Genomic DNA, 17,123 nt, shown 5'->3' with positions numbered 1-17,123 from the left:
TTTCTATCTGTGCTTGTCCCATCCTATCTAATAAAGAGGGAATATGCTAATTGGCCCTCATGCCATTGCAAAGATCATGGCACCTACAGCCAATAAGGAGGGGATATGCTAATTGACTGCCACACCCTCAAAGATGGCGGCGCCCACAGCCACAAGATGGTGGCGTCCAGTCCCCTCAGCCCCCCAGCCACCCAGGGCTGGCCTGAGTGCAGGCAAGCCTCAGATGGTGGCTGCCCAGCAGCCCAGGGGCTCCTGAGGCTCAGGTAACCAGGACTGGCCAAGGCTTATGCTGCTGGCAGTGCCAGCAGCAGAGGTATGATGGGGAATCGCCTTCCCCTGATCACCAGGTCGCCTCCTGCCCCTGAGGGCTCCCATACTTTCAGAGGGGCAGGCCGGGCTGAGGGACCCGCCCTCCAGTGCATGAATTTTCATGCACCGGGCCTCTAGTATAAGATAATAATGGTTATGGGTCAGATGTCACTAATTATATCTCAAAAATGAATTTTATATATATATATATATATATATGTATATATATATATATATATATATATATATCAGTTACCTTAATAATCACACAAATATCTCATATTTAAAGTGAATGCTATCTCCTAATCTTTGCACTATTTAGTTGTAAAAATATTAGATCCTTTGTTTAATGCAACAAGTTAAAGTGTCTTAGGTAGTGTGCCCTCAAAAAACTTCATGCAAGTCTTTAGAAAGAGAGAGAACAAATTAAAGAGATTAATATATACTCTATAAAGACTTTGCTTAAAGTGGCTGTGAGTATTATTACTGATTGATGTACTTGGGAAACAGTCAGGAAGCTGCCAGTTCAACTTTTCCTGTTTGAAATGTTGAATAAATATGGTCTGGCTGCCTTCATAACAAGTATATCTGACTCACTATCTGCAGAAAATTCCATGAATAATCAAGATTATACTCATATAATTTGTGTGTGTGTGTGTGTGTGTGTGTGTATTTCTACTTTAAAAGCATCATTTGGGGACATTCTTTCTGATTGTTATTTGTGAGTATTAACACCAGGTTTTCCATTAATCACAGTTAAGGAAATATTAATAGATTGTATGCATGGTGATTATGTTTTGAAAGTTTAAAGTCTAATTAGCATAATGAAATGATCCATGAAAAAATGCAGATGTTTTATTTTTAACATTTGGTGAAAATTAGAAAATATAACATCACCTAACTGTAAAGATCATTTAAGCAGAGAATGGTAGTAAATTATGCTATTACTTATTTTTTTTATTTGCTCTAGGTTTAGTCATAAGAGCTAATCATTTAGTATCTATTGTTTTCAGAGACTATCTAAGCATCATTTTTGTCAAAAAAGCTCATGAAAGTGGGAACTATTATGCTTTTACTAGAGGTCTGGTGCACAAATTCATGCACCAGTGGGGTCCCTCAACCTGGCCTGCGGGATTGGGCCAAAACCAGCTCACTGACATCTCCTGGATTGTGAAAGGGTGCAGGCCAGGCCAAGGGACTCAACTGATGCACTATCAGGGCCAGGGAGGGATGCAGGAGGTTGGCCAGCCTGGGAGGGACCTTGGGAGGGCTCCAGAGCATGTCCAGCCCATCTTGCTCAGTCCCAATCAGCCCGACCACAGCAGCAAGCTAACCTACTGGTCGGAGCATCTGTCCCCTGGTGGTGAGTGCACATCATAGTGAGCAGTTGAGTGGCCTTAGCATATCATTAGCATATTATGCTTTGATTGGTCATCTGGTTGTCTGTTCAACCAATCAAAGCGTAAAGATGACCGGACACTTAGCATAAAATTATCCTTTTATTATATAGGATAGAGATGAAGATCTGAGATTAAGTTTATTAAAGGTTATTTGACTAGTAAAGGACAGAGTGGGACTTTCATCTAGACAGGTGGCTCCAGGACCCATGTAGTTAAAAAAAGAGCATATGATAAACCTGATAATTATTGTAATTGCTTTTATAGCTAATGTTTGCTGAGAAATTACCATATAGAATGATGATTGTGAAGAATTATGTGCTGATTTTCTCACTTCAATCTCACTACAGATTGCTGAAGTAGATTCTGTTATACTTATTTTATAGTTAGGAAAATTGAGGGTTATAGAGATTATATAATTTCTGCATGCCCTTAACCACTACTGTTTGCTTTACTGTTAAGATGTTTATCTATGTTCAGATCACTAATTATGCTATAATACTTACATAAGACAATCATTTAATTCATTAATTCAGCCAGTCCATGCTATACATGTGTTAAACAATGGGAATAAAATGATGGATAAAGAAGAATCCCTGAAGTAGATGCGTGTTCATCTTTTCAGTTACTATCCTATCTAATAAAAGAGTAATATGCAAATTGATCGTACCTCTGCTACACCCACAAGCCACGCCCACAAGCCAATTAAGAGCGAGTATGCAAATTAACCCAACCAAGATGACTGCTGCCACAGAGAGAGCAGGAGGCTCGGGTTTCCCCAGCGATGGAGGAAACCAAGCTTTCCGCCTGCCCTGGCCTGCCTTGGCCTCTGCTTAAGCCTACAAAGTTTCAATTATAGAAGATAAATAAATCCCAGATACCAGGGCCTCCACTTGGGTCACCGGAGGGCATGGCCAGCCTGCAAACAACCACAGGCCCCTTGCCCAGGCTGCCCCATGCCCCAAGGGAACCCCCACCCTGATCTGGGACACCCTTCAGGGCAAACCAGCTGCCCTCCCACCCCCCATGCACAAGGCCTCTATCCTATCTAATAAAAGAATAATATGCAAATTAACCATTACTCCAACACACAAGATGGCTGCCCCCATGTGGTCAAAGATGACTGACGCCATGTGGACACAGGATGGCCAGCAGGGGAGGGCAGTTGGGAGGGACCAGGACTGCAAGGGAGGGCCCTTGTGGGGGACCAGGCCTGCAGGGGAGGGCAGTTAGGGGCAAACAGGCTGGCAGGGGAGCAGTCAGGCATCAATCAGGCTGTCAGGGGAGTGGTTACGGGGTGATCAGGCTGGCAGGCAGAAGTGGTTAGGGGCAATCAGGACAGCATGCAGGCGAGCAGTCCTGGATTGTGAGAGGGATGTCCGACTGCCCGGGAAGTCAGACATTCCTCTAGGGATCCCAGATTGGAGAGGGTGCAAGCTGGGCTGAGGAAAACACACACCTGTGCACGAATTTCTAGTTTTTATAATTTCTGCTATGTAGAAATAAATGTGCTATGGATACACAAAAGAAGAATTGATTTATTCTGCTAAAGGAATCAGGAAGTTCTCCTCTAAGATATAGGAGATGGTTGGAATTTTATGTCATGGATTTTATGAGTGAAAATATGAATGTGGTAATTGGCAGTCCAGGCAATGAGATGGTGTCAGTATGGACCAGAGACTGACAGTACATGGTGTGTTTGAATAATGAATAGTTGTGCCATGATGTTGCTGTATACCGTGAGAAGATGTGTGATGAGAATAAATCTAGAAAGGAAGATTGGGGCAAAGTTGAGCACAACATTTCAGCTATGATAGGTAACAGTAAATTGTATGTATAGTGTCAGAGACAGCAGGAGCTCTGCACGGCTCTGCTGCTCTGAGTTGCTATGAGTCCATGTATTCTTCTCAATTATTACTGACTATGCCAGGGCAGGTCCTTCTCAAACCCTGCCCACTGTAATAACTGTTGGGTACTTAGTCCAAGTTCCTCCTTTATCCACTGCTCAGTAGTTACAGGTGTTGGGTTTGAGATAGAGAAGCCATGCAAAGTTGTGGGTGTATAAGAATGAGTCTTGCCCTAGTTGGTTTGGCTCTGTGGATAGAGCATCAGCCTGCAGACTGGAGGGCCCTGGGTTCAATTCCAGACAGAGGCACATGCTCAGGTTGCAGGCTTGATCCCCAGTGGGGGGTGTGCGGGAGGCAGCTGATCAATGATTGTCTCTCATCATTGATGTTTCTCTCTCTCTCCCTCTTCCTTTCTCTCTAAAATAAATGAAAATATATTTTTTTTTTTTTTTTTTTTTTTTTTTTTTTTTTTTTTTTAATATATTTTTATTGATTTTTTACAGAGAGGAAGGAAGAGTGATAGATAGTCAGAAACATCGATGAGAGAGAAACATCGACCAGCTGCCTCCTGCACACCTCCCACTGGGGATGTGCCCGCAACCAAGTTACATGCCCTTGACCGGAATCGAACCTGGGACCTTTCAGTCCGCAGGCTGACGCTCTATCCACTGAGCCAAACCGGTTTTGGCATAAATGAAAATATATTTTAAAAAATGAGTCTTTATTGCAAAATCCAGTGGCTATATAACCATTAGACAAAACAGTCCTTTACAACAAAGTCCATACAGGCAGGCAGCTGGACACTGGCTGGTTAACACGTACATCTTTCTCACAAAACAGCATCGGTCTCTATATCCAAAGCTATTATCTGAGCCCCCTAGACTCACTGCCTCACATCGTAGCAGTACCTAAGCTCTCTGGATCAGCAGCTTCTCCTATCTCCCCTGCCCAGCACACTGGCTGGTTAACATGGAAGCTATATCTGAGCTCTCCCTTAGAGCTTCAGCCTCAATGACCTCTCCAGCCTTTCTGAGCTCTCTAGCCTCTGTTCTGCCCAGCTGCTCGCTCTAGCAGACTTCTTCACACACTCCTGGTCAGTAACCTGTATGTTACTCCAGAGACAAAGACGGCTAGCTGCCAACAGTGACATCAATCATTTGGGTTACAGAAGGGCACAGCATACCGTGTGTCCTTGCACCCACTCGTGGTGTCTTCACCTTGGGCACCCCAATTAGGCTCATGTTCAGAGCAGCCATGGCTATTCTGGTGTATTGACAACAAGGCCTCTGTGCTCCCATTGGACTTGACTAACCGGGGACCCTGGCATGGTTCCCATAGATAGGCAATAGTGAAAAATCAAAAGCTTTTTTATGGAGTAGAGTAATGCAATCCATCATCATGCCTTTGTTAGTCTTAGAGACACATATATGCAACATCATGGGATCAGTGGGAAATAAGAATAGAATAAGCTATGTTGAGATCAGCTTGTCCTTGAAAACTTCATCTGGCACAGAGATATAGAGGAGTTCATAAGATATTTTTCTCCATGGAATGTACTTTTTATATTTTATTAAAGTTTGAGAATTATTACCTAGAAAATGTATAACATAGAGATGACATCCTAAGTTGATCACAAACAATATTCTCAGTGGAAATAAGAGGAGACCCTAACTGGTTTGGCTCAGTGAATAGAGCGTTGGCCTGTGGACCAAAGTGTCCCGGGTTCGATTCTAGTCAAAGGTACATACCTTGGTTGCAGGCTCCTAGGGCTTGTGCAGGAGGCAACCAATCAATGTGTTTCTCTCACATGGATGTTTCTGTCTTTTCCTCTCTCTTTCACTCTCCCTAAAAATCTATGGAAAAATATCCTCTGGGAAGGATTAACAGAAAAAAAAAGGGGGGGGGGGATGGAATAAGCCAAAAGTGATTATATACAAATATGTAATTAACAACCAAAATATGCACATATTTGCTTAAATACTTGTATAGATGACTGATTGTGAGACCTTAATGTATACAAATCAATTCATTTTTTATTAACCAACTCATATATATTTTTCCCTCAGTCAGCACTTCAGCTAGTTGGGTTTCTTCAGCCAGTGGAGTAATTAATTTGAATGCTTAGTGACCCAGTTGTTACAAGTTGAATGCTTTATCCAGTTGTTACAAGTTTCTTTTACTTTTTACTATTAAAATTAAAGTTTTAAGAGAAACCTCCAGAAAATGGTCTGGGTTACACATGAACTTCCCTTAGGTTACCATGTTACCATGTTAACTTAGGTAACGACAACCTGATTTTTCTTTGACGTCAGAAATAACTAGTGGCCCGATGCATGAAATCCGAGAATGGGAGGGGAGGGTTGTCCCTCAGCCCAGCTTGCACCCTCTCTAATCTTGGACCCCTCAGGGGATAGCCAGCAATCAGACATCCCTCTCACAATCCAGAACTGCTGGCTCCTAACCGTTCGCCTGCCTGCCTGATTGCCCCTAACTGCTTCTACCTGCCAGCCTGATTATCCCTAACTGCTGCCCTGCTGGCTTGATTGCCCCTAACCACCTCTGCCTCAGCCCTGCACCCGGGACCCAGGATTCCCACCTCCAGCTGGCCACAGGCATCCGGGATCTGGGCTTCCTTCCCTCTGGTCAGCCAGAGGCACCCAGGACCCAGGCTGGCTTTGCCCAGGTCGACTGCAACTGCGGGGGATGGTGGGCAGGTGGCTTCGCCTGGGCAGCAGCTACAAGCACTGGCACCCAGGACCACGGGGTTGGTGGCTTCTTCATCTCCCAGGCCACAGCCAGCTGCAGGTGCTGGTGCCCGGGACTGCGGGGTGGGCAGCTTCTCTGTCTACCAGGCTGTAGCCAGCCACAGGTGCTGGCACCTGGACCTCAGGCAGGCAGCTTCTCCGTCTTCCCTGGGATGCAGTGTGGGCAGCTTCTCTGGCTGGCTGTGGCCTGGGATCGCAGGGCAGGTGGCTTCTTCGTCTCAGCCGCAGCCAGCTTAAGGAGCTAGTGCCCAGTTCTCTGTCTCCCCACAACTTCTCTGACTCGCACAGGCTCAGAGTGGCTGGGGGCGGGGTCGCAGCCATCTATGTTAGGTTAATTTGCATACTCACTCCTGATTGGCTGGTGGGCATCACAGATGTACAGTCAATTTGCATCTTTCTATTTTATTAGTGTTGATTATCTCCTTCACCTGGCATTTAATATTATAAATAGACTAAAATGGCCAATTGGCAGTCTTACCTTACAGTTCAAGGGAATGATTATTCAAAACCCGAACTTGGGGAAATTTGGTATAATTGAGAAAAAAGTTAGTTTCAATAAATCTTGTTGTCTCCTGGACCAATATATTTTGTCTTTGTTGACAGCACAAAATTAAAATGACCTAGCAACCATAATAAATTCTCAGTGGGTGATGCCAGTGTTTTTATCAAGCCAGCTGTTTTTGGTTGGTGGATGGAGCACATGTTAAGACCCAAAATTCCATCAGCTATACTCTCTGCATGCACTTTTTGGCTATAAAATGAATTCTTTAATAAATAGAAATATAAATTCTCTTTACTATGATCATGGATAAAGAATTTAAGTACTTCACTGAGGAAGAGGAGGAAAAATACATTGCATGAAAGGAAGGTAAATTCATATCCTGAATTACTGTTTATTACATTGAAGATCCATTGATGCCTTCTTCTTGATAAAAATATTCCATCTGTTTGCACAGGTAGTGGTGCAATATTACTGGTTCAGTAGTGGACTCTGCCCTTGGTGGTTTGGGTATTCAGCACTTCTGAAACCTTCTGAAGGGCCATATTCTAGGATAGACACGTACTTTCTCCCTCTCACACAGATTAATATTTAAATCAACCTGTTGACCAAACACTGTGGTGTCTGGTAAAAAAAAGGCTGGATGGTAAATGGACAAGATGTCCACATGATAATTAAGAACTTTTTTTTGTAGTGTATTCCTCTGGTGAGCATTTATGTGTGACACAAAAACCTCAACTATGTGTTCTTTCTAGAGAACTATCCACATTCTTCTTTATCAGGCATTTTTGTCATAGGTCCTCCAACTTCTTTTCCTTAGTCCTTGACTATCCGGTAAAATTATAGAAGATTTCTCATTAATCATCATATATCTATAACATTGGCCACCTCCATATGATAAAGTGGATAGTCATATCAAACACTCAAAATTCTGCTCAGTGGCATGGTTTTTATTGTCCACATTTTTTCCAGGGAAACTAGAATAAGAATATAATGTTCTTATTGATAACAATATCATTGATAATTAACAGGTAGAGATATTATCTGCTAAGTTCGATTTATGTTGCATGATATATGACCATTAACTATCTCATTATTTTTTAATCATTATCAATTTTATAGAAAATTTTTTATACAAAACCATGTACTTTTCATTTTGTAAAATACTATGTACCATCTTAGATATTTATATTAGGTATTATCAACTTCCTCTTCTTGCTGATATAATATTAAGTAATACACCAATATATAAGAATTGATTTTAGAACTAAATTTCTTCCATTGAATGTGTACACAAGTCACATTAATTAGTAAGAAACCTACTAAGCCTGTGGGTCAGATTCAGTAGCCTCAGATGTGTCTTTTAATCTATACATCTATTATCTTACTCAAATATTCTGCAGCATATCATGATATAGACTATACTGTGTGTTTCAGAAATAAAATTAAACAAATTTTATTTAATAAAATTATTCATACATCTTTTTTATAATGACTATTTAAATCCTTTCCACCATATTTTGCAGGTCTTCAAAGGTCTTTTCCTTATTCCTGGAACAATGAAAATAGAATATTTGCTAACTCCCTGGACTACAGGTAAGGTCAGAGAGACAAAGAATGCAAGTGCGATAAATATTTCAAAAACCAAAATAGCATCTTCCTACATTTCTCCCCAACCTGACTTCCTGATAAATCTGTGAGTCTGTTTCTTTATCAAATGCATTGAACTTCTTTACTCTCTACACCAGTCTCCAAGAAAGAAAGGGGCAGCCATGGTACTGATTTTATTTGGGTACTCTGAAGTGCCAACTCCCATTTTCTTATAATGCATTAATTATGAGTGTGCCCTGTTTCCAAAGTTCTCTGAGGTAATATTTGTTAATTCTGCTTAATGGTTAAAGGCCTGATCTTCTACCTACATTTGTTATCCTTTCTTCCAGGAATATCTAGGTTAACTTAATTCTGCTTACACCTCTTGAAAAAGCATGTCTTTCATTATTGGAAGCACCCTGGCCTAGAATGAGGGGTATATACAGTATAGCCCTATTAGAGAACAAAGAATGCACTTCTGTCTTTGTCTTAGTAGTGGGAGGCAATCAAGACTAGGACCTCAAACAAGCTGTCAAACTATGACTTTTTTCTCCTTAGAACTTCTAACATTTGTATGTTTCTATTGAGCTGGCAAAATAATGCCAGGGGAAACTTGACCCTTGTAACCCCATAGTATCTCCTCAGATTCCTGAGGTGTCCCGACACTGAATTTATACCTCTTTCCTATAATTTATGGGCTTTATTTATAGAAACTCCCTGTTTCGAGCTGTTTGTTTCTTCTGTTTTGATCAAATCAAGATAAAAAAAATAATAAAAAAACTATGAAATGTCCTTATTCTTAGATAATAGTTTGATTTGTTCCATGTGTAAAAACTATGGTATTTCAGGACCTTAAAGTTTGATGTCAACAGATTTGAGTAAAAATGGAAATTAAGGACTCCTTCTTCAGCAGTTCTGAATGTCAGGACAACAGCAAACATTAAGCCAAACATGGGACTGTATGAGACTGAATAGCTACATGCACATGTAGCCAACCCTGTAGGTATGTCGTAGGTTGGGTTTCCTAAAAGCCTGAGATTGGAAATTATATTTAAGTGATCTAATGAGCAATGTCTTTAAGAAAAGGTAACTGAAAAAAATAACAAGGTGTAATAGGAACAGCTAAGCAATGTCTAGATTCACAAGGAAAATTCTGGAGTTCAGCTTTCTTTAGTTAGTCAAATCTTGAGGAAAGAGGGCAGGACTTGTCTTACCTCATGTATCTGATCTTAGGTGATTCTCAAGAGAAGGGAGCAATACAGTAGCTGGCCATACAGTGCAAATGCCAGTAAATGGGATCTAGGTAGTGCAATAACCTCTTCTACTACAGTGTCCCTTAAAATCTGTGCTACTCTCCTACTTATAGGATTTTCAACTGTTATGCCACAAGAAGCAAACTGGTGTGCTGCAAAAATTATTTTAAACATGCAATACCTGACTATTTAGTCAAGGACACTAATCTATTTTCCTTTAGATTGTCAAATTAAGAAAAAAAAAAGACAACAGCCGTCTGATGTTAATGAATCAAATTTATATCTATTTTTTGTCAGCTCTTCAAAAATGTATTTTTGGTGTACTACAGAATTTTAGTGATTAGTTTATGTGTGCCATGATATAAAAAGGTTGAAAATCGCTGTCCTTGACCAATGTATCTATGCCACACTGAAATGTAACCCATCAAGAAAGGTCACAACATGGTAGTGTATGAATTGTTCTGCCTCGGTGATTTGACCAGGTGCTCAGAGCATTACCTATGGTGAAAACCTAAGTTCTTACAAAATTTCAGTTTTTTTATGGTGTATTTTAGTTCATTCAGGCTGCTATAACAGAATACCACAGACTAGGTGGCTTATATATAACAGAAATGTATTTCTCATACTTCCAATGATTTGTAAATCCAAAATCTAGTCAGTAGATTAAGTGTCTGGTGAGAGCCAGCTTTATGGTTTATAGCAGATTATCTTTCTGCAGTATCTTCCCATGGTGGAAGGGGCAGGGGGATCTCTTTATAAGATCACTATCCTCATTCATAATGGCTCCATCTTCAATGACCCAATTACCTTCCAGAGACCCCACAATCTAAAACTATCCACTGGGGATAGGTTTCAATCTATTAATTGGAGGGGAGGGGAGTACAACATATAGAGTCTATAGCAGAGCAATTTTAAATATTGCATCTTTCATTTCTCTCTGTTCTTGCTTAGGATTTCTAGAACTCAGATTATTTAAAAATCTCAATAAATTAACAAAGTTGAATGTAACTTTTTTCCCTTTATAGGCCCACTGAATTTACAAAACAGTTTGAAAATTTATATAGAGCTCTATCAAACAGCCTCAGAACAATACACTGATATTCTTAAAATTAATAACTTCTGAGAGTGCACCTCATCCATGCACATCACCTTTTTTTACAGGGTTATAGCCCTTGTTTCAAGGTCAATTGCCTTACATTCAAGTACTAGGCTTTTAAACCACCACTGTTGCAGTTATGTTCTATAAAAGAATTATTTAAAATTGCAGAAGGACCCAATAAAGTGAAGTGGCTATGCCTATCAATCCATCAGTGTGTTAAGAATGTACTCCCTCTTTTTTTCTTATTTAAAAAGAAAAAAACTTTCTTTTTATGGTAGCTACAGTTATAGTGAATGGCCAAAAAATAATTTCAGGTAATCTTTGCCAAAGCAATTTTCTTACCTCTAACAACTTCCTCCAGGTGGAGGGAGCAGCAAATAAATAACTTTTGGTTAAGTCCTGTCTCCAGAGTCAACCCATGAGATAGCCCTTGTTTTCAGTTGGTCTCAGTAGCCATTTCCAAGTAGGTCACTGCTTTCAAAACAAAAGAAAACCTTATTTGGGAAACTTTTACATAAGATGTGTCCAGTTTCACCTTTCCTCAAATCCATATTTTAGAAGATGGGACCAAACCACATTCCCGTATCCTCCATTTATCTATTTTCAAAAAGAGAAGCACACTGTACAAACTTCCTTGCCAAGTCCCTCTCCCTACCTCTCATTTCTCCTCTCTCTTTTCTCTGCTACTGTTCTTATTTGGGCTTTCCTCAAAGCCATGAGCTTGCACAACTTAGAAGATAGAAGACTATGATCACTGAATTTCCCAGAGGCAATGTATAAATGCCATAGACTCTGCCTTTCAGAAGGAAAATTGTGAGGTGCATCGTAAAAGTTCTTTATGGTATTTCTATGTGGATTGAGCTACAGGAACAAAGAGGAGTAAATAAATCAATAATGCAGTCTTATTTTTTCCTACTCTATTGGAATCTTTGCCCAAAGCAATCACTATCCACAAATTCTTGTTTCAGCCCCCCCACCCCCTTTTTTTTAGGGAACCCAAATAAAGACAGTTTCTACTAACAGTGGCCCTAGAAAACAGACCCTCCGAGTGGGAGACTGAGACTAGATCACTCACCTCATATGACAGGACCCTACTGCGGAGGACAAGGCAGGAAAGGAATGGCATGCTGAGAACTGGGATTGCAGCATTTGGGTGAAATACCCTTGAATCCTCCAGCCTGCTAAAAGCAGTTCCCTCACTCTTCTAAATAATATGAGGCTCTGTTTTTCTGAGTCCATGCTAAGACTTCAACTGAGTGGAATGACTTGCAAAAATGACATGCTGTCTTCTCAAATTCACTCTTATCTCCCTTTATAACCTCTAAAAACAACTTTGGTCAGGGCTCAGTGTAGCCCAAGTTGAACACTGTGGTACTTGATATCAAAGGAACTATTTTACTCACTAATGGAATTATAGAAAGTGTCCCAGGAGGAAATGGGAAAATAAAACTAGGATTAGATTTTAAGGACATAGAACAAAGATGGGGGAAAAATATAGCAGGGAATGTTTTGACCTTGAAAGAGCATTCAGGAACTCAGTATTAAAAATTTTAGCAATGACACTTTACAATTAATCTAAAGATGATGCTTCAAGGATAATGGGAAACCTCCTTGATGCTTAGATATAACAATACTTGCCATTTGGTTGACAATTTCTCTGCCTGCTGCTCATATTTTACCTCAATGCCTTCTGAATCTTCCACTTTTCTCTTTCAGGGTCTTTTTCTGAAGTGAAGAGAGCAGAGTCCAACCATTGAAAGGGCAGCCTTAAATGTATAAAATGAATTTCCACCTTGGGAAAAACCCTCAATAAATGAGGAAAATCTCAATGTTTTCATTTCTTATTTTTCAGAGACAATCCTGAGGCACATTGTACAAATTTCTCCAAGGATACCAAGCAGTAGTAAACCTCAGTGACCACAGAGGAGACTAGCTCAACAACACACCCTTAGTAACTTTCTCACATTTTCAATTTCACTTCTTTAGGGGATCACCAACCAAAGAACAACTCTGCCGAAGTCCTTGAATCAAGTTGTGCCTTGGGAAAAACTACATGAAGATATATGTCTTAATCATTTGCATGATATAAAATATATAGCTCAGAAATGAAACATACTTCTGTGTGAGTGATGTTCAATAAAAAGGAGGGTATGTACAATAAAATGGAGCATACAAGTCTTTTCCAACTTTTAAAATGAATTGATTTATTTTTCAAGTAGTAGGAATCAAAATTATGGTCAGTAGAAGAACAATTTTGAAGGATCAAAAGCACATCTGTTAAATGAACATTAGAGATATTATTGGGGTGATGAAATTTTCTGAAGCTGAATTATGGTGATGGTTGAACAAGTAGTAAATTTACTAAAAAATCATTGAATTCTACACTAAAAGTGGAAAGCTCTTATAGAATATAAATAGTGTCATGTAAGGTAGTTTAAATCTAAGCAAAATTCCATAAAGAAAAAAACAAACATAAAAAGCATATTAGATGTAACATCAGAACAGAAGGTCTCCTGATTTATTTTTTTCAGTACCCTGTCATATTAGACAGAATTCCTTATATGGCCTCAGCAATCTTTTGACATGTCTGTTCCAAGGCCTAATAGTATTAAGCTCTTGGAGACATTCTTCATCATCTCTGACATTTGATCAGGCAAAAAAAAAAAAAAAAAAAAAAAAAAAAAAAAAAAAAAAAAACTTCTCTACATAGCCTAACCCAGATAGGCAAAATATAATGTAGAAGCTCAACTATAGGCTGGTGGGAACACTGGTTCCATGACATGTGGAAATGATTTGGATCCCAGTCCAGGAGAATTTGTACCTTTCCAGCTTTAGCTAGTACAGAACCAGCAAAAAAGATGCATGATTTGGGAACTAGAAATAAACTTTCCTGAGAGTTCTAAATTTTAACTGTCTGATATTTCTTTCTCAATGAGATTAAAGCAAAAAATGAGCTGGTTATTTAGAGAGACAAGTCATTCAAAATCTAGGCAAATGCAATATATGTGCATAATATTCATGTAAATTGAAAATGTATATAGAGTTTAATGCATTTGTTTTATTAGTGATTGATATTTATAAACAAAAGGACTCTAATCAAAACAAACTTTACTTTTTAAGGAATATAGGCTCTTCTTAAAAATGTATTTCCTGTAGTTTGACAGTCTGTTCCATGCTTCTTTGTCTCTGTATCTGTTTTTGTTCATCAATTTATAATGTTCTTTCCACTAATGAGTGAGATCATGGGGTGGGAAGGCAGGGGAGGGTTGGGGGCAGACAGGAGAGGGTTAGGGGGGAGTAAGAGATTAACCGAAGGACTTGTATGCATGCATATAAGCATAACCAATGGACGCAAGACACGGGGCAGGGGTGGTGAGGGCATGTGCAGGGAGGAGGAGGGCGGGGGGATAAGGGAGGCGGGGGGGAGGTCAATGGGGAAAAAAAAGAGACATATGTACTACTATTTGTAATACTTTAAACAATAAAATAAAATAATAAAAAAGTATTACCTTATATAAATTAAGTTTAGAAAAATCTATAATATACATACCATTTTAAAAATACGATAGGACAATAAGTACTACGTTATGCAAACCTCCAAAATTTCATTGACTTTTTTTTTTGACAATTGAAGTCTTTATTGAAATGCTAAATATATTTTAAATTTTAAATAGAATATTTAAGAGGAGAATAAAATATAAATGTTGACTTACAAGATTACTATATATACAGTATAACAATCAAAAAAGTCTAAGAAATGTTGTTTGATGAAGATTCATTTTGAGTCCAAGATGCATCACTTAAATAGAACAGCATTTCTTTCATTGCTATTAAGAGAAAATCCAAACATGTCTTGGTGTGTTAAACTAAGTCTTATGTCCTTTACATGTGGAGGGCTCCTTTATGTAGGAGCATGAGGAGGAGGAAAAATCCAGCCCAGGGAGGCACCCACTAGTCTCAGGAACCCCCAGGTGGAGGTGGAGGTGGAGGTGGAGGCGGGCAGCACAGTGGCAGCTGGAGAGGCCACGTGGAGAAGAGGGAACAGCTGCTTTAAGACCCAGGTCCACTCCTCAGGAGGGGACCATCAGGGCTTGGCTCCTGGCATCCTGGCAGGGTTGGAAAAGCAGCTTGTGAAGTGGAGATTTTCACGACCACTTCCAGGGACCTCAGCATCTTTAGCATTTTCGCCATCTCCTCCTCTTGCCTGGAGCATTTGGATCTCTCTTCTTTCAGTTCATGAACCAGGCACTTAATATCCTGCTTCAGCATCCTGTAGGTCGTGGTGACCTTTCTGCAAGCATCAGCAAGGCTGGGTATACTTAATGCCTGTTTCTCACTCCTGCCATCCTCTAAGGATGACTGGATCTCCCTGCACTCCTCTTCAGCCGCGCTCAACTGGTCAATGAGCTGGCATTTCTCCTCAACCTGTGCGGCCAGTGCTTCTGCCAGCTGCGCTTCACGTCTTACATAAAGTCGACTCTGAACAGACTGAAACAGTCTGACCATAAACAGGAGACCCACCAAGAAGCCGATGACAGGTGGGCATGCCACTAACTCCCAGAGGAGGAGAGGGACAGGGAGGCGTGAGCCCAGGCCACATGGAAGCAGATCCACCGCCTCCTCGCCCAGCTTCCCAAGGATGGGCCCGAAGCCCAGGTCTGCAGAGGACCACAGCGCCTCCATGGACCTTCCGCACAGGGACTGCCTGGTCACCATGGAGCCTCTGGCCACAACAGACCCGATGACACCCCAGCATTCCATCTGTGGCAACCCTGACTGGTCACCAGTGATGTGTCTGAGATGGGGAAAGATTTTTAAATAAAAGGTTCTCCTGTCCATGACTAACTAATGATCATTCGCCATTCTCCCTGGATGGTTTTTTATCAGTATAAATTAAAATATAGTGAAAATAGGAATCTTAAGTGTACAAGCTGATCTATTTCTTAATCTTTATTACCTGCCTATGGTAGGTATCCAACAACCCTATGTATGCAGGCCTACCTCAGAGAGATGGGTTCAGTTCCTGGCTTCCTCAGTAAAGCCAGTATCACGATCAAGCGAGTGTTCACATTTCAGTGACTTTATGTAGTAAAAGTTGATATATTCTCACTAATATAATATTGTTCAAATAATACATTAATATATATAAGAATTGATTTAGAAATAAACTCCTTTCATTGAATGTGTACATGAATCATATTAATTTGTAAGAAACCTATCATTAAGTGGATCAGATTTTGTAATAATTCAGTAACCTCAGATGTTTCCTTAGTCTATAAATACATTCTCTATCCATTTACATATCAATTTATACCTCTATCTATTAAAATATTTAGGTACTTTCTATATTCATAAAATTTAGTTTCTTACTTCAAATAAATTACCAACTATCATAAAATAATATAATAATAACTTAAATAATAGTAAGGTACCAAATATTGATTTTATTGGAAGAGAACTTTAACGCTCTGATCAACTTTATTCTTTGCTTTATTCTAAGATGGCTTTCATTGTTTTAGCCAAGTTTAAGTAAAGTGTCTTCATTAATTCCAGAAGTGAAATTAGGTGGATTTTAAATGAGTAGGTTCTCTTATTAAAATAATGCTGAGCTACAATTTCCAATATGAATTAATATTTGATTTAGTGTCTTTATAAAATCATAACTTATTTTACTTTCTTCAAGGTAAATCTTTCATTTCTTACATATAATAATGTCCTAGAAGCAGTGAACAAAGTAAAATAAAAATTGATATATGCTCTTTCTATAAAAGTATTTCTTCTAGCAGATGGCACTTCAAAAAGTAAAATCTCAGCAATTTGAAAACTTGAATAAACTTAAACAAATATTCAGATTGCATCCTACATCTTTCACATAAGTACCCTGAGATCCAAATAATTTAATTGATTTTCCTAGAATTAAAGTTAGTGCAAAACTGACGTGAAAGTAGAACTCTTGGGATTAGGGGACTGTACCCAAACGCATGTGTGAATGAATTCTATGTAAAATAGGTAACAGAAAGAGGGAAGATATCCAGGAAACATGCTTTTTTAGTGCTGCCTCTTTAACAAGTTGTGTAGTTTTAAAATTGTTAAACCACAACATGTTGCTTTGATAATGTCATACACTTGTCTACTCTTTTGACATAGGAAGCAATGTAGAGTGAATAATATTTGGGTGGAATAGGTTTGTTTCAAGTAGCATTCAATTTGGATATTTTCCCACTAATATCTTCTATTACAAAGAGAAAAAACATCCTAGTGTCATAATTATAAACATGTTATAAAAATGTATATGCAAGATAAGGAAGGATCTCACACTTTTAAGGCACTAATATGGGTCAGGCACATTGTTAAGCATCTTACG

This window comes from Plecotus auritus (assembly GCF_963455305.1).
Source record: "Plecotus auritus genome assembly, chromosome: 2".
Lineage (NCBI taxonomy): Eukaryota > Metazoa > Chordata > Mammalia > Chiroptera > Vespertilionidae > Plecotus > Plecotus auritus.
The sequence above is the reverse complement of the archived record's forward strand: the minus strand, read 5'-3'. Positions refer to the sequence as shown.